This window comes from Halyomorpha halys, unplaced genomic scaffold, assembly GCF_000696795.3.
Source record: "Halyomorpha halys isolate HHAL.00 unplaced genomic scaffold, Hhal_1.1 Scaffold992.1, whole genome shotgun sequence".
NCBI classification, from domain to species: domain Eukaryota; kingdom Metazoa; phylum Arthropoda; class Insecta; order Hemiptera; family Pentatomidae; genus Halyomorpha; species Halyomorpha halys.
The window spans coordinates 479,693-506,066 of record NW_027116029.1 but is presented as its reverse complement, the minus strand read 5'-3'; the positions used below and the strand labels follow the sequence as shown (position 1 = coordinate 506,066).

Sequence of the window (26,374 nt, the reverse complement as noted above, 5' to 3'; positions counted from 1 at the left end):
AGCCTTTGGAAAACAATCCTATTATAATATTACAATATTACAAATATTGAAAAAAATAATATAGTCTGAGCTACAGAAAACATATAAATTACAATTTGAACAACAAGTTGTGTACAATTAAATAAACAGTTGTATAATTTGTAAAATTATACAATTATACGGGGTTTGTTCACCGCTGTACGGAAAGGGGGTACACTTAGTGTTTATACTTTTGGACTGTCAGAGAACCATTACCTTGTTGGTCTGCTTAATTCTTAAGATTCTGAAAGTTTTCATTTTCATTAGACAAGAACATTAGACACCACAGAACCATGATAAACATATAACCAAGCGAGGTCGTAAAAATAATTTTTGTTTTGGACATTTTGCACTAAAATCTTTGGAACAACACAAATACTGCAGTTAGCAAAGTTATATTACATTAAAAATTAAGTGTAGAATTCCAAAACCAGCCAAGTTTAATTTTTGTTTTATCATCAAATAGTGAAAGGATTTCCTTTAGAAGTTGTCTAACCACGTAAGATTTAACTGATTTTGGAAGAAATCCTTTCACTTCATTATAATATAGTAAATTTGGATAACAAGCTTGGCTGGCTTTAGAAATCTAAACCTCCATTATGCTGTTTTCTATTTAATTTCGATTTAAAATAAAATCTAATCATTGTCTTATGATTCATCAGAATATTGTTCTTTTCTTATTCGATATTTTTGTTGCAGGGGATAGTTTAGCGTTAATCAAAAGACAACATAAAACTGTTTAGTAGGAAAAGGTGAAGGTATGTATTACTCATTTTATGAGATGCTATATTATAAATGTCTTTTGTTGAATTTAACTACAGCAGTTCTAATATTTATATGTTTTAGTCTGCTTTGGATATTCGTATTAATATAATCTATACGTAAGAGTACGATTATAATCCCGATTATGTTTGAATTTGCCTAATATTATCTAAGGATTTCGGGAGTTAGATATGAGTGGATAAAGGAGTAATGTGGCGCACTGGAAGGAATTTTTCCTTAGAAGAATATTTTGAATACTCTATTCTACATAGCTCCTTATTTAATGTTTGTAAACCTTAAATAGTAGTTTCAAAAGTAAACAAAAAAAAAAAAAAACAGATTTCCAGTCTGATGTTCGAATACAAAAAAATCAAATCCGACTTATCTCATATTCATATGTATTGTCATAAATTTATTTGATTTATTTGAAAAATGTTAAAATGAGCATTAAGGTAGAATTAGTTATAAAATAATAGTATACGCCTATTGTTTGAATTTGCCTAATATTATCTAAGGATAACCTAATAAGTCATATTTTTTTATTTAACAGATTATCCATTAATTTATTATTTTAAAAAAATCTGTATAGATATAATAGTATAATATTTGCTAAGGAATTTCTATTGTACATCGTGTGATAACTGACTGACCTTTAGAACTTGCAAATCCGGTCAGTCAGGACCAATATATTTTTTTTTTAATTTTGAATCGAATGTTCTGTATTTTATGACCGAAATAAGTAATAAGTATTGGTATATATGTTTATACAAAATTTCCACAAACAAGCCAAGAAAACATAATTGTATATTTATATGATTAATAGCATATTTTATAAATAATTAACACTTTACGACCACTATTAATATAAACATAAAGTTTTGCAAAAAGTCCAATAAATAAAATATCCCAAGGAAATTGTGTATTCGTCTGTTACGTTTTTCACGAGGAAATGGCTGAAATAATTTCTAGAAAACTATTTTTCGTTTTCCATTATTTAGAAGTGTAAGTTTTAATGCCATCCGCTATCTCAAACAAAATAGCGGATGATCAAATACCAGAATTTTTTGTTTATAAACTTAATATTGTAATTTAGTTCTCTGAAAAGGTTTTTAGGATTATTAAATTGTTATGGGTACTAACAACACAGAATAGTGGACGTAGAATAAAGTAACAATTTTCCACTGAAATTTTCCCTTGAGCAACTGACTTTGTTTTGATTTTCAATTTTTTGTTTTCTTTTCGTAACATCGTGTCTAATTTTCCAATATACTAATATTTATTTAATACTCATTTTCAACTAAACATATCCTGAACCTCGGAGTTAATTGTATTTACTGATTTACCATTATTACTTATTTTTACTAACTGTTTTTTTTTTTATGTTTGAAAAACAATACAATACATACAATTTTATTCAGAAAAAAACGATTATTCACACTGCTCTACTAAAAAGTTTGGAAGATGTGACATGTGTCTTTTACTTCTGAAGTATAAGTACTTCTTAGTTATAAGTGATCATATTCTGCTAAGCGTAATTTTTAAATAGCTTTTCAATGTTTTGCAGAGCATCCAATTAAAAAAAACATTTAATAAAACCTGAATTAAGAAAACTGTTAAAAAACCGAGCATCAGCAATTAAATAGTATTTTTAGTAAATATACTGCGATTTAGAAAATACTTACATTTCTCTACTAACATTTCTCAGCTCTGCAGAAATCCGGATTTGTTGTAAAACATCGATTTTTGGCAACTTTGAATTTCTGCTTTCGTAAAACCGTATTCCGTGGTCGTTTTTGAAAAAAAAAACTGCTAAATACGTAATAATTTAAAAACAACTAAAAAATAAATCAGTGTTGATGGCTACCGTTTACAGATTAAAAATCTTAGTTTTTAAAACTAAAATTAAAAATTAAAAATTATCCTGTATCTATATTAATTAAAACATATCGGATTAGGTTTCTAAATTGACTAACAATAATATTAACATTATTTCTTTTTTTAAAATTTTATTTCGTCAAATGCTCTATTGTGTAAGCTACAATAATCTTAGTTAATAAACTTAGTTCCTATGTGTAATATCGCTTATTTATACCAAATGCTCGCAATACATAGGACGGAACACTGCATCAACAGTTTGTATAGCTTATCGATTGTAGATAGTATTCTGAAATTTTAATTAAAACACAAAAATCGACGGCTTATAAAACGCATATAAGTTTTTTATCCAACCTTTTAAATTTTATATATTTACATTATTTTTTTCTGTTCTTCTTCCGCCGCAATAGTCGTATATAGATAAGGAAATAAGTTATTTACACGGTTTTGATTAATCTTTGTGTGCAGTTATCAAAATACCCATGAACGAAGTGATAACACGAATATTTTAAAATAAAATTATCCGATGGTGTATTAATTATTATATGTTTGAGTGTTTTTTATATTCTGTGAATTTTTCAATGATTAATTGTAAACAAATACACTAAGAGCATTCGAATACATAGTTTCAGAATATTACTCAATTTGTTTCATTGAATGTTTAATCTAAACTATTATTGTTTCTTTGAATCTATTATTTAATTTTTAAAGAGGCTATTTATTTTTTTGGGCGGATCTTATGTTCATAAAGATGGGTTTTGAATTGTTTTGTTTGCTATTTTTTTTGGTGTAATAATAACCTAGAAAAATCTACATCTGCAAAAGGCTGTTTTGTGGTCACATTATTTTTAAAGAATCATAAAAAAAATCATGTACGCCACCAATTTATATAAAATTATTTGCTAAAAATGTTCATGCTATAAGTCCTAAGATATAAGAATAAGTAAGAATTTGATGGCCCAAAAAATAAAAATCCTTAAATTTTCGTTTATTTTTCACTTATTTTTTTTTTTAAATTCGAACATTATTTATTGATAGATATTACAATCTACCACACCGTTGTGGGCAATAGTTAATAGTAAAGAATGATCACATTCTTACTAAAATATGAATGCAAATAAATAGATAAATAAAAAAAAAATTACATAAAATAAATAAAATCTCTCTAAAATATATACAAACAGAAGGATAAAGAAAATGAACATAATCAAACTATGTGCATGAAAAAATAAATAAATAAAATATAATAATGATAAAAATAAAGGAATCTCTAGTCACATTTACACTCCTATATACAATATTTATTCAATCGACCTGAGCCCACTCTATCCCCCACGGAGCTCACAGTGTGAGCGGTAGAGCAGAGCTCGCAAGATTCCAGCGCCATCCCTCTCGCCTCATCACTGGTAAATTATATAAATTAAACATTATACTATAAAACATATTTTAAAGTTATGAATTTGAGATCTTATAAATTAGAATCCGAGATACATTTTCTGAAAAATGAACATTTTTTTTTTCAAAAAACGAAAAATCAACAAAATTTGCTTTTCGGGGTTTCAGCCTACATTTTCTTATTTTTGAAAACCAAGAACTTTTTCAGTTATACTATACGAGATTTAGTTTGATAAAATAAAATACAAATCTAGATGGTCGAAAACAGCATTTTTTCTTAGGATTAGATTTTCCTAAATTTTAGTTTCTCAAAAATATATCGACAACGAACAATAGAATATTCAAATCCCTCATTTTTGGGAATTTGTTCCACCTAAAATATATATATTGTTTTCCTGATAGCTCTTCAACTTTAAGTAATATATAACTTACAATATAAATACCAATACAAAAATTCTATTATTTTACTATTCAAACCTACGTATATCAGACCACCTATGTTGCGGCCAAGAATACAATGATGGATTTTTGGTGTACTTACAAAAACAAAATTAAAAAAAACAAATTATCTGAAAATCACTAAATTTTACAGAATTGAGGTTAGAGACAATTTCCTCCCTGTAAATCCCCAAGGACTCTTTAATCACCGGGAAATAACTTGAATCATTCTGATTTATTAAAACTAACCAAAACAAAATTTTATTCCATTTCGGAATCAGTAAAAAAACATGAGAAGCTGAGTAATAAGCACAGTAAATGATAGCTACAGACAATTAAAATTGATACTAATTATTCCTAAAATATTTAAATAACTAATATTTTTTTTAATTTATGTATTTTATGATTATTTTTTAAAAACTTCAATTATAAAGTATTTGACTTTAATTTCTTAATTAATTTAAACCTTTACTTCAATAAGGATTTTTCAAAGTTTTAATCTATTAAAGCTAGTGTAACGAACCTAAACTGCAGATCATAAAAGGTTTCAAGATAACTCATTAATTTTTATTAATAATTTAATTTTCCATTATCCTGCTTATTCCCTAATACGAGATTATATGCATAGTTTTTGTAGTTTTATAGTTCTTTCTTAAACTCAATATTGAAGACTTTGGACAAAGGGATAGCGATAGCTGAAGGATTGTTAAGATACTATTGATAAAAAACTGTAACTAAATGATCAATTCTGTTGTTAATTGGGTTCTCAGATTGGATTGCGAAATTTTAAAGTAAAAAGAAAATTAATTGAACGTTTAGAAACACGGCTTTCTTTGATAGTGGGCGCGGGAACAATAACAGTTTGTTTTTATCAAAGCTCTCAACGTTGGAGATTTTTTTAAAATGAGTCGCTCCATCACTAGTTAACCTCACTTTCCAAATTTTCTGAATTGTTCTTTCTTAACATTTGACTGGTAAGTGTATTTTTTTTTACATAGACTTTCTGTTTGAAGTTATATAATTATAAAAACAGGTTCAGTTCAGGATTGATGTTAAAGTAGTTATTCCTGTAACTAACCAAAAAAAAAGAAAAAACTGTAAATGCAATTATGAGTCATATCGTGAAAGTACATTAATTTAAAATTTGCATTAAATTACTATTGAAAAATAAAAGAAGGAAGAATAAACTATTAAAAATATATCTACATAAATTCTCGATATTGATAGGGGCACATCTTAAAATATGTATATAATTTTATATTGTATATTCCTAGGATAGTACTGAAGACTCCCAAATCTAGTAGGATTGTCGTGCCACTATCAAAGCTAAATTTCGAATAAATTTGTGCATAATCATTATATTGCTTCGATAACGGCACAATTTAAGATTGCACTTGTTATTTTGCAGTGAAGATATTCCTGAGATAGTACCGTAGATGTGCATATATACAAACATACATATAAATATATATGTACATATATATTTATACATATGGAGTGGGTAGCCACTAACTCCAAGGACCCGGGTTTGAATCCGGCTGTGGTAGATAGTTATTTTATGTTTCACTGTAGCCGTGAGTCAGCCCTGTGTATTTGGAAACACACCTGGGTTCACCCAGCCACATGAAGTAGGTATCATTAAATGAGTAAAATTCAGGTGGTCGAGCGTGATACTGACCAAACCCCCTCTTTGCACAACCTTTGGTCTTGTACTACTTCCTTATAAAGTACTACACCCCTGACTCTTCATGAGTTATAGCGAGATTTAATTTTTTTTTATTTTCCGTTTCGTTGACTGGAGATTCTTTTTAACAACTTTGGTACCGTGTACATGTTTTAGAAAAAGAAACCTCAGATCATGATACTATCCTTGGAGTATATCGAACACAATATATATATTTTGGAACATTGAGGTCTTCATGGATGAATTTATTTGTTTTTGTATATAGTAGGGAGCATTTAGGATTTCAGATCTTAAGGATTGGATATGGGAGGAATTTGAAGGTTTTGTGAAGTCCCAAAGCTCAATTTCGTAAGTCCAAGCAGTTGTAGTCATGAAAAGTATATTTAGGTAAAAAATCTTACATAAGACGTAGTGCAATAAATAAAAAAGCACACAACAGTGTAAGATTTCATATTCCCTTATCTTTTGTTTAATTGCTGTACTCTGGACTGGACCATAATTTATTCCGATCTCGAAAAACGCTAAAATATGAATTTTTATAACAACAAAAAAATAAATAAATTTTGTTCCTAATTTTCGCCTTCCTTGTAGTTGAGGAACCAATGCTAGATACTAGTGGGTTTGGGTAGTTAGGAAGTTTATAATGGAAGGATTGATATTTGGTTCGGGCTAGATTGGTTACTCATTGAACATGGGTGATTTTATATGTAACAAAGTAGGGAGTATTGTTTTTGTTTCAAATTCAATTTCATCACATTCATTTTAGCCCTCCGTACTAGAGCATAGTTGGCTTTTCTCTTGTAAAGTAGTGATCAGTATTTTTAGTCATGATGGTTGCTTGAACTCATCACCAAAAATTTGATTATAGAATTTTAAAGTCCTCACTCAGATACATGATTTATTTACTAGGAATTACTACAAAATTTACTACGAAGTTAGAGCTCGTCCAAGTTAAAATCTATTATCATACAATTGATTTCTTGATTTTTAAAATAAAATAAAAACATCTTGCTAACACTTTTAGAAACGTATGACCTGAAAACATTGTTATCATCTACAGTAAGAATCATTATTTCTGAAGTTGAAACTTTCAATAAATCCAGCGAGCACGGAATTTATTCTACTTAATATGTTCCAAAGGAATCTTACCCTCATTTACATTGAGGCATAATTACTGATCTCAAAGTGGGTGCTTATTTTAGCGTAGCGTAAAAAAAAACCGGTTTAGAAAACTAATTTCGGTAATTTGAGAGAAACCTAGTCATATGAATTAAATCACTTTTGATTTGTTGATGTTGATTTGATACCTGATGCCCAAACGAGAAAATAGTTAAAAAACATCATCATTTTTTCTCCCTTATTTTTCTCTACTTTCTTTTACTAACATTATTTCCTCCATTTATGCATCATTATTTATTTTTTTCGAATTTCTGATCACAAACCACTTACAAATTATTTCAAAGGATATGTGTTAATAAAACAAATGTATATACTGTAGCAACTATAATCGTAGTAGATCAAACTGTGGTGATTAAAATTCAATAAAATTTAGTGTTAAATACTTGAAGATCTGCCAAAATTATCATATATTTTCCTCAACAGCTTAATGATGTCTTATTTAAAATAAAAAATGCTCAGTTGCACATCACAAGCTTAGGCGTTCTATATTCCTAATTATTATGGAAAGCGTGACTGACTTTGAATCCAGAAATTATTACCATAAAAATGAAAGTTAAACATATTCCTAATTTTTATTATCTATACATGGGCTGAAGTACCAACTTGCAAATTTTAATGCTTGTTCTTTTATTTCGTTATTTTATTTTTATTTATTGCTCTTTAATTCAAAAGGGCTCTCATCATAGAACATAGAATAATATATATATTCCATGTTCTTGTCGCATAAAGTTTCTGTCATAATTTTTATTGCGAAATAATATTAAATACGATTAATAAAAAAATTTGTTTCCTGAAAATATTACAAAATCAATATATATTATAACAATAAATAAGTATTTTTCTATCTAAAGTTAGCATATCCATTTCTCAAAAGTAAAGGTTTTTTTTGGTCAGATTGAAATTCTACAACGAAAATTTATTAAGTTCATATCAAAATATAAAATTTCCCCTCTCAAATAGTTAATTGACTACCATATTGAATAAAAATTTAGCTCAAATTCATCAGATGCTCCCGTATTAATTTTTAAATTTAAATTAATTTATATAAATTTTTCCTAAAGTTGATATATCGACTGTTATTCGATAGAAAATTATTAATTATATATTTATGGAAAGTCAATTTTCGTTGATGATGAACTATAGCTGTGTCGCTGAAAGTGAGATATCATGTATCGTTAGGCCTCAATGTGAAACTATTGTAGGTTTATAAAATAGCACATGGAAAATTATAGAAATATTTTATTTATATTTAATTCAATTGTGGATCGACTTGGCTCCAAGAGTAACTCCAAGAACTCGGGTTCGAATCCGGGTGTGACAGATAATTATTTATTCTGTTACTGTAGCTGTGAGTAAGCCATGTGGATTCGGGAGCCCTCTGGCGTCTACCCAGCCTCAAAAAAAGGATTCACTTAATAGGGAAAAATCAGACGGTATAGCGTAATTGTGACCAAATCACTTCCTTGCACGATCGTTTTGCAGTCCGAGGAAGCTATAATGGCAAACAAGATGACATATTAAATAAATGGCTTAGTTATGACGACGGATCCTTACTTAAAATTTAATTCTTAAACGATTTTTTTTTTGGTCCGTTCGATTTTCCGCACCGTATGTTAGAAAATCTTCAAACATGCAGCGTCCTTACAAAGTACTGAACCCCTGACCTTTCATGGGTTATGGGTATATACAGTTATTTATTTAGGTATTATATCCACATTTAATCAATATTTTTGATCCTACCATAAATTTATTTTTACGATATATGTAAGTTATGGTTGAGGGACTTATTGTATATATTTTTAAGTTATTCTCTATATTTTATTTCACTCCAATTCTTACCTTTCTTTACCTTATATATGCGGAGAGATAATTCTTTACCAAGCCTTTTAAAATTAAATTTTTAATAAATAAAATCTAGATAAAATAAGCGGAAACAAAATGTCTTGAAAATAATCTAATGAAAAGTTTTATAATACAGTGTACTAAAAGTTACTATACACCTGTACTAGTCGCGATTCAACTTTCTCGTAACCGACCAGCCGAGTCAGCAAGTCTTGTCATCCTGAAAAACATGGATAGCAACCGGAGCACTTTTACATCTGCAACTTCTTGTAGGAGCTTTTTCTTCTTCCGACGGTGCCGGGGATAGGACGATCAGAGGAGGGTGACGGTATTAAATCCTATTCATGTCTTACTTAACGGCATTGGTGTCCATTGAAAGCTTGTTCACCAGCGCCTCTTTCATCGGAACACTGGCCCATAGTGGCTTCAATGAACTCTGTCTATTGTAATTCTTCATTCTGTCCTCACGGTGGTTCAAGAGGTTTTTTCCTGGCAGTATAGTATTAAATAATAAATTATTCTGCTAAATATTCAAAGTTTTTTCATTGAAGAAAAATATTTTATCAATGAGATTTAGATTTTTTTATTAGTAAAAATGGACTATACGGTATTATGGTGCTTTATAGAAGAATCATAGTATAAAATAGAGGTACATACATTATTCTTTTATTTCGTAACATGAGTAAATATAGTTTAATATGTCAGAATACACATGGTTAGAAACGTTTTGGTGAAGGGAATTGCGACATAGAAAATTTTAGAACCTATTACCTTCAGCAGGATTATGTTTTTAATTCAATGTAATTTTCATTGGCAGACCTAGAATAGGTTTTATTTCTAATTTTTGAAATAAATTTATGATACATCATCCTTTTCTTTTCTTTTTTTTTTTATGTACCTCTTCTACCCTGACCCATCATGGGTCGTTGTGTTACAAATTTATATTTTTTTTATATTTAGACACTCACTCCTCATGAATAAAAAAAAATAAAAAGAGTCATCTATGCCCAAAGAAAGAATAAGAATTTATGAATTTATTGAAGATTCCGCCTAAAATAGATTCTTGTTTTCATTGACCTTTAAATAAAAAATAAAGCCTATAAAGTTCTTTTTTTAGCTCTCCCAAAAACAATTCCTGATTACGGCTCTGGAAATCTAGACCTATTTAATAAAAAAGACATAAGTTTCATCAAAAAGAACATTCATAAACTTATCTGATTGAAATGAGATTTATTTATGTAACTTAAGATATAAAATAAGAAGTGAAAATGTTTTATAAAATCGGTAATTTATGCTTTAAATGCACGTTTTAATGAGCCTGTAATAACTGCATTCGTAAAGTAATTTCTATTAAATAAAAAAAAAAAAAATAAATAAAACTGCTTGCTTAACTTTCACTTCCTTAAGGAACCAACCCTAAACCTACCTATAAAGAACCATACTTGAATCCACACGTGCAATAACGAAACCTACCGATATTTTTTTTTTCACTATTTTTCTTTATTTTCTCATTTCAGAACAAAAAACCAAGAGATAGTAACACAATTTAACAATAATGTTCATCGGTTTCTTATTGTCAATATTTATTTCTTTAATCATCTTTCATAATTGGAGTCTCTTAGTCTTGTATTTTTTACTTTCATATGAAATATATAGAAAGGCAAAATATTATTTTCGAAAAATTTCGAAACGCAGTTTTTGATTGAAATATATGTTTAACTAAGTTTCGCAAAACGGTCTGTGTGTTGGAATATGGACAGGCTAGCCTAAAAAACTAAATGCTGTTGTTAGAAATAGGAATACGTTATTTAAGGTGGGGTATATGCTAGAGTTATTGCAGCAAATTTATATTAACGCCACGAAATATTTTTATACAAACCTAGAAGTATGTTTAAACTTATTTCTGTTAATGGATTCTTATAAATTTTTTTTTTTAGAAATACTGATGATAAAAAGTCCTTGAGGATACATTAGGCCTAATATAACAGGTTTTTTTTTTTTTTAAATGACTGTCATATATTTTTAGGTTTATTGACAATAACTCTTGAATTATTGTATAGGCAATTAATTATTATCTAGGCAATCCTTCACGACCAGATCCGCCCCACTAAGAAGGTCGGAGATGTAATCTGTTTTAATAAAGAATGTTGAGACTATTTGGATAATTTTTGTTATTATAAATAAAGCTACCAGTCTCAAAAAAAGATAATAAAAATTTCAATTTTTATAATTTCATCATGAATAACAAAGAAATAGATGTTTTAAATTGTACAAGGATTAATTTAATTTTTAAATAAGATGTTTAGCGACAATTGTGTGAGCTCGTACCACATTTTTCGTTGTATCTCCTCGATATCAAAACATTTTTTTCATTACAAGTGGATTAAATCGTTTCATGGTCAAAATATTGAGAAAATGTATATAGCAAGGGCTTGAGCTTTCCATTTTTAAGTAATGGCGGAACAAAGCTTTGGGAAATATCGGACACAAACCAGCAAGACTCGTAGGTATTGGAGGGCTACTTGAGCCTTAATTGGCACTTTTTATGTTAATGTTAGTTTTACACTGCACTATATTCTAATAGCTTCTTATTACATATGATATTAAATTACTCATAAAGAACATTAAACCCCTTTTATAATATATTAGATTCGAAATGGATATTTTGTTAGACTGATGAACCGCACTATGCAGCTTAACAAACACTTGCTCTTCCAGGTCAGGGCGCGGCCATTTTGACACCCCAAAAAATAAGTCTTCCGATGGAAAATGAAATATCATCTAGTGAGCAAGCCATGTGGAATGAAAGGCCACCAAGCAAATTAAAAACTATTAAAAAAACCATGGACCACATCAACCGTTCCAATCGCAGGGAGGAGGTAGCTATTGCCAGATTGAGAATAGTTCATACGAGTTTAATTCATACATATCTGATGAGTATGCAGCCACCACCAAAATGTCAACACTGCAACAGTGTACTTACGATCAGTCACATATTTGAGGAATGTCATTTCTATTCCGCGAATTTGAGTAGGTTGGGAGTAGGACCGAGTGTATCGGATACTCTGAATGATGACCAGAAGAACGTGAAAATGGTTTTGGTTTTCTTAGAAAGGAATGGCCTTTTGAATAAGATTTAAACCAGAGAATTTGTAATATGTACTAAAAAAAATCCAAAAGAAGTAATTATCTATTTTGTTTTTGTAATTATTTAAAGAGAAAAATAAAGTGAAATAGAATTATAACTATAAATGAAATAGAATTATAAAGCGCGAAACATGGGCGTTGATGACCTCAGGGTTTTACGCCCTAAAGCCCCAGACAACAACAACAACTGTACATCGGTTGAACTCCTTTCTGTGTGAGTTATTCATTTCGTGGTGAACCCGAAAAACAAATTTCGACCTTTGACCTGACCTGTCCTTCCGGATTCAGTAAGGGTGTATGGCGTTAAACCCAAGGAAATAAACACATATAAATTCTGTAATGAAACCTAATCTTAATGTACGATCATTTAGACCTAGTGACAAATAGTTTAATTTAAAACATAATCCATGGCCTGATTCTTTTAAATTTAACAACAGTTGGCAAGCACCTCGATTATACAACAGAACGGTATGAGGGTTGAATACCTCGCCAAGGCAATGCGAAGGTAGTTCAAGGGCGAAACCTCCAGGTATCTGGATGCAATATTGTTTGTTCCTTAGATATTCTGATGTCCTTCTCAAGCTTCCTTGTTAAAAAACAGAACAGCTCAAATAATATTTAAAAAGAAAAAAGAACATATATAATTATAAGTGTGTATTGTACTGGCACACGATAAAAATATCAGCTTTTATTAAAAACCATTGTTCTTTCGACCAATTTAATATAGATCAGAATTAAGTAGTGACTAGAACTCTCTTATTTGATATGTTTTCCTCTTTGCTTTAATTGACGTGAACTATAAGCTATATCATGGCCATTCGTATAGACAATATGATATTATCAACATAGTCTATTCAGTACAGACAATTAGTAAAGTTGCATGCTTTATAATGATCATCATTAAGTAACTGTTTACGCAATAAGTAATTACGTTGCGCCACTGGAAATTATCACTTTAGCTATACGAGATTCATCTCTTCTGTATGAAATTCCCTTTCTTTTGATGCTTCATTCGTCAAAATACTTGAGAGCCGGAAAAGCGATGGATACAATCGTGTTATACGATGATAACTTTTACATTCCTTTCTATTTCTTTTTTTAATCTTAGAATTGTCTAACTTTCTTTAATATTAAGGTCAATAACTTCTTTTGAACGGTGTTAAGACAGAGAGTCGTTAGGTTGCGTTGCAAGCAGACTCTATCGCTCTGCCTTCACTTTATCAAGGTTTTGTCTCGTCTCGTTTAATACTTTAAATTTATAACAACCATGAGTTTTTTACAGCTCTAAATTAAATATGAATAAAATAAAATAAACTCTATCTAAAAACAAAATCGCAATATCAATAAAAATTAAGTAAATATAAATCATATAATCATACATCATTAGTTCTGTATCTCAGAAGATAAAAGTTGCTTTGTATTTTATTTTTATTTTTTTAGAGTATTTAACAATTCTCACATTTGATATGCGTCAGTCAATCCGCGTTTTTTAAATATATATTTTGTATATCAATTCTACATATTCTTTTATTTCATTGAAGAGAAATAATAAAATCTACTACTAATAATGGCAGTGAATATTAGTGTTCATTAAGAAAAGATAAGAAAAAGAAAAGAAAAAAATTAAAAAACAGTAGTACTCTCACATTAAAAAAAAAATAAATAAAAATGAACTTCTATCACGATATGTATATATAAAAATATAAATAAATATATTAAAAAATATAATAATATAAAATTGTACATATTTCTACCGACAGAAGAGTTGGAATTTTTTTTTTTTTATGGCCTGTTTATAAATGGCAGCCATTTTTCATCGGATTTTATACGCCTATGTCAGGAACTGCAAATCTTTAAAGTTTCATCTTCAGTACGCTACATGACTTCAAACGTAAAAAAACAAAATAAATAAATTTACAAAAAGCTTTGTCAGTCAAAAATCAATAAATTCATTATTATTATTTCGTCGTTTCTTGACATATTTTTTTCGTAGGGTGGGTTCGTCACTCTCACGCCTATTTTTTTGAGTGCCACCCATTGGCTAACGGGCCACACAAATGCCCGGGGGAGGCATTGAGTGAGTTTTGTATAATTTTATGTTTGTGAAAATCCCGGATGGGGCCGGGCTCTAACTTGCAATCTTAGGGTTGGTAGAAAGGCGCGTTGTCACACTGCTACCGCTGCCCCCTTTAATAAGTACATACACATTTAAATTTATATTAAAATAAAAGAAAAAAATTCAAGGGACCTCGGAATACGTATTTCTATCGAATATTCGAAGATCTATGAGTAATAGTCACTTACGACTTATTTGTACAATGTGTATATACTCATTATTGTATATATACAATTTTATATTGTTCTAGAAATAGTATGTATACTATTTATTTCTTAACTTAATTTCTCTCTTTTTGTTTTGGTTTTTAAATAAATATAAATATTTTTGTAATTTTTTTTACTCTCTTTGTATATTTATTCTAATTTTCTTATCACACATTATATTGGTTGTGTCTTGTTTTCATTTATTCCTGTTGGTTTATCACTAAATAGTGATAATGTTTTGGTTATCACTAAATAGTTTTACTAGTTTGTACCTTTATTGACTGCCACCACTAGCTTCTTGCAATCTTCTTCCAATATTTTTTTTTCTTAATATTCACATCTTAAAGGTTACATTAATAGAAGCTCCATAAATGAAAAAATAAATAAAGTAAGAAAAAACCAGGTGCCGAGGAACCGAATTACCTCTGGCACTATTTAGTTCCACACTGATGGATAAGGCAGGGTCGTTTAACAAACAAGCCTTATCTAAGTCATTACCCAGTCTATGCTGAATACAGATGCTAATCTTTTTCTATTGAATATTATTTCATACCGAATTGACTATAATAACCTCAAACAAACCTATTAACTGACAAAGTTGAGACGTATTACACTGCTTTAGTGTAAAAATCAGTTTTTTGTATTAAAATCAGGATTACGAAAGCGGATGTCAACGGAAAATAGGTGTTTCTTTTCCTCCCAGACCTACTGCACCATTAAATTTGCTGTCATGGTCTGAAGAAGTGCCAATGTGTAAAAGGCGTAACAGATTGCATTTCAGAGGCTTATGTCACCGAAGCGGGTTTGACATTGCTTTGGCCTGTCGATAATTTTCATTACATATAAATTGGTCGATAATATAATTGTGTCAGATCGATGATGGTTAGGAAATGTAGGAAGTGTTAAAAATAATAATTCAAGATGCAAAAAGGAGGCTAAGTGATTTATAATGATTTTAGATTTGTTACAGATAGCTGTATTCGATTGGCAGTGATTATTTATTATTCATTGCTCTATTCGAACCAATTTATGACAATAAAAAAAGCATTATAAGAATGTATATTAATTAAAGAATACTTAAGTAGTCCAATCGCAAAACTTCTTAAATATATAAACAAATAGAGATTTTGGCGCCACTTTCCCTTTGAATACAACATTTTACGTTTTTTGGAAAGTGTCTAATATCGCTTATTGGATAATGATAATCCTTCAGATTTTTTATTATATACATAAAATCGCCATTTAGTTTCTTACTACGCATTAATTTTTTTTTTTAGCAAGCCGCCAGTATTGTTCTGGTATGACGTCATTTCGACATAAACATACGGTAAACTTATCTACTCACTGTGAATGTTATTTAATTTTTTTTTTTTAGTTTTCTTTGTTATTTAAGCAATCAGCTATTATGAGTTCTAATCTTCATCTTTATTGAGCAGTGCATTAGAAGTAAAATAAAGACTCCACAAAAGTTGTTTATCTAAGTGCTTAAAGATGTAAAAATTAGAAACATTCGGTTGAAGCTGGCTAAAAGGGATTCAAAATTATTATCGAATCTAAATGAGAGATTATATTTTGTTAAGATCACTTCCACTTAACTATCATGCAATGTACAAATTTTAAGCTCATTAGAGGTTATATTTATTAAAGCATCGATTCTAGGCAAAATTGTACTGTGTTGAAAGAAAAAAAATTCTTTTAACAGCAGAATACGTGATAATTTAAAAACAGATAAAACGTGGGAATCATAAAATCAGTGTTGTTTGTGTATGTCTAAATGACGTCACATGTGAAACCATCATGGTGGTAGCCTTTTCCTTCTGTTGGTAAACAAATTTAAAATCTTAGTTCTTAAAACTAAAATTAAAAATTTTAATTTTAACTCTCCAATTACAATATTTTTATAACTCTGGTGAGGCATTAAAACAAGTGTTCTAAAAAATTTCCAAAAAATTACTATAAATTCTTTTAAGTATCCTCCGTCCCACGCTCTACACAGTATATTCAGCTGACATCCCAACCAATCCTAACCACATATGCCCATCAAACATGTATGCTCGCAGTTAATAATATTCCTTTAATTGCATCCCAAACTCTCCAATCCCACATCACAGCCCTCGAAGAATGGTGCCGAAATTAGAGGATAAAAATAAATCCCATCAGATCACCTTTACCCTTCGTCGTAAATCCATTTATTGCCCTACAGTATCCTTCAATAATGTTCCTCTTACCCCTGTAGAACAGATCCGCTACCTTGGATTAAATCTGGATAAACTACTAACTTGGAATCCTCACACAAGACTGAAAAGGAAGGAAACAGCCCGTCGATTTCGACTATTACAGCACTTACTTGACAAATGGTCTAAACTTCCAAATCATTACAAAGACTAATCTACATGACTGTAATTCGGAGTCGAGCTTTAGGGATCCAATAAACCTTCGAATAACTCTCGTATCCAATCGTTACGATTCAAAATCCTTCGTAAAATCTTCAATGTTCCTTACTTTGTCACAAATAAAATCATACATAAAGACCACAATGTTCCATATGTAACCGATCTAGCACGAACTAGATATCATTCCTTCCATTATAAACTCCCTAACCACCCAAACCCTCTAGTTTTTAACCTTGCTTCCTCATCCATTCCTGACTATTCTTCGAGGCGCCAGAAAAGAAGATGGCTTCGAGACCTTCTAATGTAAAACCGTTATTAGAGCGCTACCAATGGGTAGTTTCTCTACACGTCTGTATCACTCCATTATTAACTTACAGAAAATTTACTAAATGAATTAGTATGTACAATTGTATATCGCAATAAAGATATTAAAAAAAAAATCGTTATTGAAACTGTAATTTCAAACTTAATGTATTCGGCTACACGTTATATTAATTAAATAATTTTTATATTTGTGTTTTTTTCTTTACTAATGATATAAAAAATGAGAAACACGGTAAACTCGTAATATAAAATATACGCTGCTAGCTAACCATTGAAACTTGAAATTATTATTTTGCCAAGGTATGACGCCCTCAGTAGATTGGTGAGTGGAGATAGATGCCCAATTATTGGCAATTTACTCTTTGCAATAGAAGAATGACCCTGACCTGCAGACATTGGCGATTGCAAGTAGTGCGTAACCGAAGATGACTCCAATCAGCTAAAAGAGAGAAAAAATATTTAGATATATCAAAAATATTTCTTTCTGTTAAGCTTAAACAAGAGTCGAGAAAGGTAAAGTTCTAGACTCTGGACTGCTTTCGTTCCGATCTATTTAATTACAAACCCTTGCCTATTGGATTACGTTCGTAGCTTTTAGAGATTCGTTGAAGCGAGGAGGCAAGTAGATAAGAGAAAGCAATAACAAACACTTTCAAAATCCGTAAACTAACAAAAGTTACCATTATTTTTTTTTTTTTAGAGCATTACAGAAATGTAAGAAACAGAGAGAAATACTTTATTCATATATGCTGCCTGAATACATTAGGTTGCTATCTCACACAGCATACTTATCAATCCGTAATTGGACATATTTACATTACATATTCATGGTATAATCATAAAAAAAGATATACAATAATAGGATATAATAAACAATTTTTTTTCACCACTTCAGTTTCCTTTTACAATCCATTTCGGTCTGTACAACCAATACAAATGTTTCACTCACTCCCATTTTTCCCTCTCATTTCTGCTCAATTATTCAATTCACCCTATCAACAAATTCACTCTCCGGAATTCACCCTCCTAGATCCTCTTCAGTGACCCGATAACAAAATTCAATATAAGACGGTAATGTGAGATCAGACCATCATTCATAGTCACAGCAGTAGATCAGTCTATCAAGAACAAACAACTAGATACATTTTACAAGAATAAGAATAACATATAGATTAAGAGGAAAATATAATAAAAAAAAAAAAAAAACCGGTTACAGGAAATACTTGAATGGATAAATACGTTTTAAAAAAAAAAAAGCAACACAAAAAAATAACTTAAAAACTTCACATAACTTTGAAACATAGAGAAGAACATTTTGTAAAAGTATTTTTAATTTTCAATATTTGATTGTATTTTTTGTTTATAGGAATTTTCCTCTGAGGTGTTTTTTCTTGACCTTAATTTTTATATATTGTTTCCCCATTCTTCTCTATTCATGGCTATTCTACTAGCTTTTCCTTGATGCCATGTCCTGTCTAACTTGGTTCCAGCTCATTTTCACCTTGATTCAAAATAACTAAGTAAAAGAGTCTGTGTATTAGTAGTAACTAAAAAACGTGAAATAAATAATGTAATACATTGCCACTTTACATTTTCTTGAAAACTACTCAAACGAAATGAATTTTACACGTACATCAATATATATTTTTTCAGGGACGGGGTAGCTCAGCTGTGCTAATCACTCCCGGATCCGTGTTCGAATCAGACTGTGGTAGATGATTATTTAGTTAGTGAAGCCGTGAGTAAACCCTGTAGATTTAGGGGTCTTCCTGGGGCCCATCCAGCCTCTATAAAGTGGGTACCCTTAATTGAGGAAAAGAAACATAAATAGATTACCCCCTTGCACAACTACTGTTCAAGAAACAGCACTTACAAATTACTGAACCCTTGATACTTCGTGGGTCGTTAGGGGTATGGTCAGTGGTAACAAAGTTCAGGATACATACAAACAAACATACACTTATGATACCGCATCGATGCTGGGAAAAATTTCCAATACGTGTCCTTAGCTATTTAATTATTTTTATATTTATATATACGATTGATACTTGAATTTGTACTTGTACATATTTATAATATAAACTAATTCCTTTTCGCGTTTTTTATTTAAATATTTATGAGAAATATTAAGTATGTTGTTGAGAGACGACCGTTTGAAATTGTTGAGCGCCTTCAGGAGTTCAGTGCGGAACTTAAAATCGCCTAAATAACCCAAATATCGACAGTGTCGAGACAGAAAGAGCGCCAAAAAGAAGAAATCGATTTTTAGAGGAAAACGATTCGTAAGAAATAATTCTTCATTTCATGTTAATAAATTATCGATTTTTAAATATCGCGATTTTTATCTACCCTTCAAATCTTTTCATTAATATTGTTCATCAAAGATAAAATAACTTATTTCTATCCATCTCTTCATTTTGTATTCCTTTATACCTTGACACCATCGATATACGTTTAGCAAACTAGTAATAATATCACATTTTTAGGAAGTTTAGAAAAAACAATGGGAAAATTTCATTTAGGGTTGTTTAGCTACTTAATTATTTTTATATTAATATAAACAATTCATGTTTGAATTTGTTCTAGTACATATTTATACCATAAACTAATTACTTTTAGTTTTTTTTCTAAACAATTACAAGAAATATTAGGTGTGTGTTGGAAGACTGTTCGAAATTGTTGCACGCCTTCAGAGGTTTAGTGCGGAAATGAAAACCCCTCAAATAACCTAACACGGATATATCGGTAATCTACTATCATTGTTTCCGAAAGGTGTTTTCAGGTAGAAAGCGTTAAGGATATAATTATTGCCATGGTCATTATATAATGGAAAAATGTCTTAATTGTTCATGAGACCTCAAAGAAGCCCGAACTAGCTTTAGAAAAAGAAAGCTATACATAGCCAGTTCTTGTTAGAGGATGACATGCGCTAAGTGTCGGGTTAATAATGCTCGGGGTGTCACTAGTTAAGCATAAAAGCTGCATGCAATTATTAGACTTTCTTTGGAAATTACTTTCCCAGATGTTCAAATTACTTTCTACCTTCGCTAACAGCTCGGAGGAAAGTTGTCTTCGGAGACCTGAAGAAGGTAACAGAGGGTATCTCTACGTGACCACTCTTCTATAATCTATTCGGTTGTCCGGTGAATGGCTAATACATCGTATCATCTGTCATCCAGCCTCCTCTTCGAGTCACTGTCCTTTCTTGTTTTGTTTCTTTTTCGATACCATTGTCATTTCCGAGGCGGAAGGATAGTGTATTTGCAAGCTGGTATTCTGAAAATTCAGTGGTTTCCTTCTTGAAAGCAATCCCTGTAAGCATTACACTTTATTTAACTCTCTAATAACGGGCATGTCACTATGACAACAGCAAAAGACCCTTGGTCAAAAAGACATTCTGCCCCCCACCATTATTGAAATAACATCTTGGGTCCTCATTGAGATGTTTGTGTTGATCTATGACCGAAACCATGACAATCGATGCATCTGGCACGTCGGAAGATTTTGAACCATTTTCACATACGTTAAGTATTATAACTTTACAAATAATATTTCCTAAACGATAATATATTAAATTTAATCTCTATAAAGCTGTATCTTGGTCTTGTAGAAATTCTATAAGAAAGAAATTATTCCAAAGATTTTGATAAGAACATCAAGGCCATTGTGATCGTATGAATATTCCCACAAAAGCTTTTTGAATTGTTCATGGAACTGAAATTTAATTTTTTGTTAGAAGTAAATAAATAGGCATAAATAATCAGCTTTCAACTGATTTTTCTTAGTCATAAAAGTAATTTTTTCGAACATTACTCATTAATGAAAGAAAGTATTAAGATCTCTTAAAAAAAAAAATCTATACACATTATATAATTCCATAGGTAGTACTTTAAAATGGATAAGGATAATAAATGGAAACAGTATGAGAACCGGCATTCAGAATAAAACGTAGAGGGAATGAGGTGGGGGGAAGGAGGGGAGGAGGTTTATAAGACAAAACGAGCGAGTAAATTGATCTCATAATTCATAAGAAATTATTATTATTAGTGGGTGGATTGCTAAAAAGTGGCCACCCTAAGGAAGTACATACTTTCCTACCGTTGGTTCACGCCTAGAATCAACCTCTATTGGGTCCTCCCCGACTACTCCCCGACTATCACAGTTCCTCCCGGGGCATGGGGGTTTCCGAGCTAAGCTCGCCGCACATAGCATAAACATCGATCATCTATGCCCAATTTGTCAGGTTCCTGAGATCGCCGAGCACGTCGTATCACCCTACCCTTCCTATTAGGAAATACGGGTGTTCGCAGCAGTTGGTACAACTCATTGTTGCATATGACAAACATTTACATAGCTTTGCACACAGCTTGATATTGCTACAAAATATATCTTGCTCTTCTACAGAGGCCTTGCTGGTGTAGTTTATTCTCTCCTACCCAGGTAGAAGTGAGTAGGGCCCACAGCCTCCTTCCACTCATACACGAAGGTCTTGTTGTGCGGGTAGTTTTCTTTCTTCATCAGCTCAGGAAGATCGCTCTCAGTCAGAACATAGAGTTCTGTTTCCCTCATCATCTTGGCTCTCAATGCACGATAGTTATGAATATATAAGAATTTGAAGTTAGCCAAACTAATTTGAACTTCACAAGCGGTCGCACTGCTAAGTTAAATTAAAAGGAGCAAATATCATAAGTAAATTAAAAATATCAGGTTAAGTTAACTATTGTAGTCAGAGATTCGGAAAAACATATAAAATTGCTTGCCTTTATTTCTTAAGGTTGTAAATTCTACAAATGGTATCCAAAAAGTATTCTCTTTACTTTTTAAATCATATGAAATGCAAATTAATGCATATTAGTCCGAATGTCTTCTTGCAAAAAGTTGACTTATTAGCATGCTAAAACCTTTTCAAGGCTACTTTATCAGTACATTTCATACATAAGCCTCAAGATTATATCTTGGATGTCAAATTCCAAGATATATAAGAATATTAGTACCATGAATATTAAAGTACTTATTAGTACATGAAATATCATAAAAATTATGCTAAAATATAATTAAAATTTATTGTTCTCAACAACATACATTATCATACTAAATATATAATATGTGATAAAAAAAACAATAAATACAATATTTTATACATAATAATTTTAAATAGGCATAAATATCAATTCTAATATTTAATTTTTAAAAAAAGGTAAAAGATAAATTATTTAAGAAATTGCTATTTTAAGAAAAAAAGAGTTTCATTATGTATTGGGCCGTTTAATATGAAAAATCAGTTTTCAGAGGAAAATTTATTTAATAAAACAACTTTTTGAAATCAAAACGTTTCCTTAAAAATATTTACACTTATTTTCTATTAAGTTTTCCTAACATGTTATCAACTTTTCAAATTCAGAAATGAAAAATTAAGGGTATTAAAAAAAAATGAAATCAGGAAATCCATTTTTTTCCACAAAGTTGTCCGAATTTCTGAACAGATGGAAATCTGTTGGAGATAAGTCTGGCTAAATAAGGTGGATGTGGAAAGACATCGTAACACAGCTCGGTTAGTTTCTTTACTGTCTGTCGTGTAACAGTGTAGGTCCCTTCCCATAGACAGGTTGTTTTGTTTTTTTATGCATCATATTAATATCACTACAGTATGTTATGTTGTGGTAGTGATGATTTCACCTCTGGTTAATAAGGAGAAATGAATTATTCCTCCGTTGACCACCTCACTGAAACCAATAATTTTTTTAATGCAAATTTGGTTTTGGTATGTGTCCTGGTCTTAGTCGATATTTAACCACCTGACCAACTGCTGTTGTCATATACAATCCATTTTTCATCACATGTGCTTCTTTTCGAGAAATAGCTCGTGTTTTTGCCAAGTAAGCAGTGAATCGCATGTCTCATAACGCTTCAGCTCCTGCCGCTCATTAAGTTAATGAGGTACGCATAGATCTACCTCTTTCTTTACCTATAAGTGTCGAGAAACTGCCGATACCCTTGTATTCAGTTGTGCCGCAAGTCCTTTAACTGTTTGGCTAGGGTTATCTTCCACATTAAGCCTTAGATCACCGTCGTCAATTGCTGGTAGAAGTCTTCTTCTGGGTTGGTTATCCAAATCTGTCTTACTAACCAAATATTTTTGAAACCGTCGGCAAATGATCCGTTCGTTACTACGCCGTGATAATGTTCCTTTCAGCTTGAGCTACAGAGTGTTCAGGTTTAAACTCATGAAAAAAAATTAATCGAAAAACTCGTGTTTCCATGGTCATATGTAATGGCATACCAAACAATATGCAATCAATCGGAATTATAGAAAATATTATAAAAAAAGGGAGGATCAATAACGGCTCATTACGCATAATCTGTAAACATAAAGTTAGTAACCAACAAAAGTCCACTAACCCTACTTTGAATTTCTGAAATAACAAAATGAGACATATGAAACGACCCAATACTACACTGACTTTTCAGAAATTATTACTTTCACTCACCTATATGTGAAATACATTGGAAGGGGAAGTATTTTTTTATCTCAAAAATGTCAACGGAAATGCACGTTTTTAGCCCTATTGAGTTCAAATAACCAGGTCAGTCTAGGTCTAAAACGTTTTACGAAACTGTAGTTTTCTATATATTTTAAATGGTTTAAATAAATAATAAAAATTATTTATAGCGCATTAATTGCTAACAAGAAAATATAACATCACTAAATATAACTTCTCTCTCTGTATCTCTAATCGTTAGTGAAGTATCCTCTATAACCTATTTAATGTAGGTATATAAATGGGACGTTAATAAACTTTTTCAATAAAATTTACCTTATATTATTGACTTTAAATTTTCTTTTCCGCCGGTGTTCCTCAAGGTAGTATCTTAGGTCCCATTCTTTATACGGTTTATACAGCTGACATCCCAATCCACTCTAACACAGTGCTAACAACATACGCTGACGACACATGTATACTTTCTGTAAACAACGACCCAACTAATGCATCACAAACACTACAGGCACACATAACATCTATTGAAAAATGGTGTAAAAACTGGAGGATCAAAATAAATCCTGAAAAATCCCACCAGATCACCTTTACTCTCCGTCGTAAACCTCTGCCCACCTGTCCTACAGTATCCTTTCTAGATACACCACTAACACCTATTGAACAGATTCGATACTTAGGACTCCATCTTGACAAGAGACTTACTTGGAATCCACACACAAGACTGAAACGACAAGAAACTGCTCGTAGATTCCGATTGCTACAACACTTACTTGACAAACGCTCTAAACTTCCCATTCATTACAAAAAATTAGTATACACTGCAATAATCAGACCAATTTGGACATATGGAATTGAGCTCTGGGGCTCCACCAAACCATCAAATTCTTCCCGCATCCAATCGTTACAATCCAAAATCCTACGTAAAATCCTTGATGCTCCTTATTACGTCACAAATAAACTCATTCATAAAGACCTTAACATCCCATTCGTTGCAGATTTGACCCAAAACAGATACGCGTCTTTTTGTTCCAAACTCCTTAACCATCCTAACACATTAATTCTTAATCTTTCATCCTTAACAATCCCTGATAATCCTCCGAGGCGTCTGAAAAGAAGATGGCCACGGGACCTTCTAGTTTAAATTAATACCAATGGGTGGTTCCTTCCCAAGATTTTCAAGTGTATATGAAACATACTACATATTTACCTATTTTATCATTTTGTACAGTTGTAAATTACAATAAATAAATAATTAAAAAAAAAAAAAAAATTTTCTTTAAATGTCACAATAGGGAGGTAGACGAACAGCCCCAAGCATATTGAAATGTCCCAAGAGATAATACCTAGTATAACATAACATTTAATTTTGCTAAAGGGACATATAAATGTATCATTAGTGAACGATATTGTTTAAATAGTGTTTTATAAATTGTTATTAAATAACCATATAACAAACTTTCAAAGATAAATGTACTTAACAATGAGGAATAATTGATTATATTTTTTAATTGTATTCATAACAAATTGCTGGTAATTGTTGAAATTGTGGGAATATAAGTGCTTGAAGATGGGGAAACCCGAAACGTACAAATATGGAATATTAATAATATTCTAAAGGAAGTTTATTTTACACCTCAACATCTTAATAAAAACATTTTTTTTTTTTTCAGTTTTGAAAATAGCATTTGCATCAATGTTCAATTATATGTTCTTTAATATCAGCCAGGTCTTATCATCACTGAAGACAGAAAGGGCACAAATACCAAATTTTCGAAATAAGTAGGCACCTATAATTGGTTTTTTGGATATAATTAATCATATAACCTTGTTAGTAATAATAAAAATGGCTGAATATAAAAAAAAAACAAAGAATTGATAATTAACTTGGAAAGCCAAAGGTTTTAGAGAAAATAATATCTGACATCTAAAGTCATAGGAGGTAATTGAGTGTGGCGGAGAACGCATAAATAAACTGAATTTATAAAAAAGTGTTTTCGTGTTTTCAAGGTAATAACAATAATAGTCATTGTTTAAAATTATGCTCTCGTATTTTTTTGGAAATCTCCCCGATTTCTTTTCTTTTGCTTTCATTAACGTTCATATGAAAATATCGCATGAGAAAAAGTATCCCCATCGTACGTAGATTGTCAAGAAATTGCTGATTAGGGAAAAAAAAGAAGGAAGGGCTGGGTTTAACTAAAAGTTGTTTTCTTCCAATAAATAAGTGAAAATAATAGAAACAGAATCAAAATATGTACATAGATAATAAGAAATAAAAATAAAATTTTAAACTAATTGTTATATTAATAGTAGTAATAGATTTTGATTTTTATTTGTTTTATTTTTTAATTTTATTTACAGTCCAAAATCCTTCGTAAAATCCTTAATAATCCTTACTTTGTCACAAATCAAATCATCCATCAGGACCTCAATGTCCCCTATGTTGCCGATTTGGCCAGAACCAGATACCAATCCTTCCATAATAAACTTCCCAACCA

The 26,374-nt window shown here is 30.6% G+C and overlaps 1 protein-coding gene across 3 annotated transcripts in view; it reads left to right on the top strand.

Moving 5' to 3' along the window:
- conv (convoluted) overlaps positions 1–26,374 on the top strand; it is a gene marked incomplete at its 3' end in the record, with an annotated part of 93,618 nt that overhangs the window by 40,115 nt on the left and 27,129 nt on the right. Inside the window, 1 exon segment of one of the 3 annotated variants that reach the window (XM_014431647.3) lies at positions 718–770. 3 annotated transcript variants of the gene reach the window in all.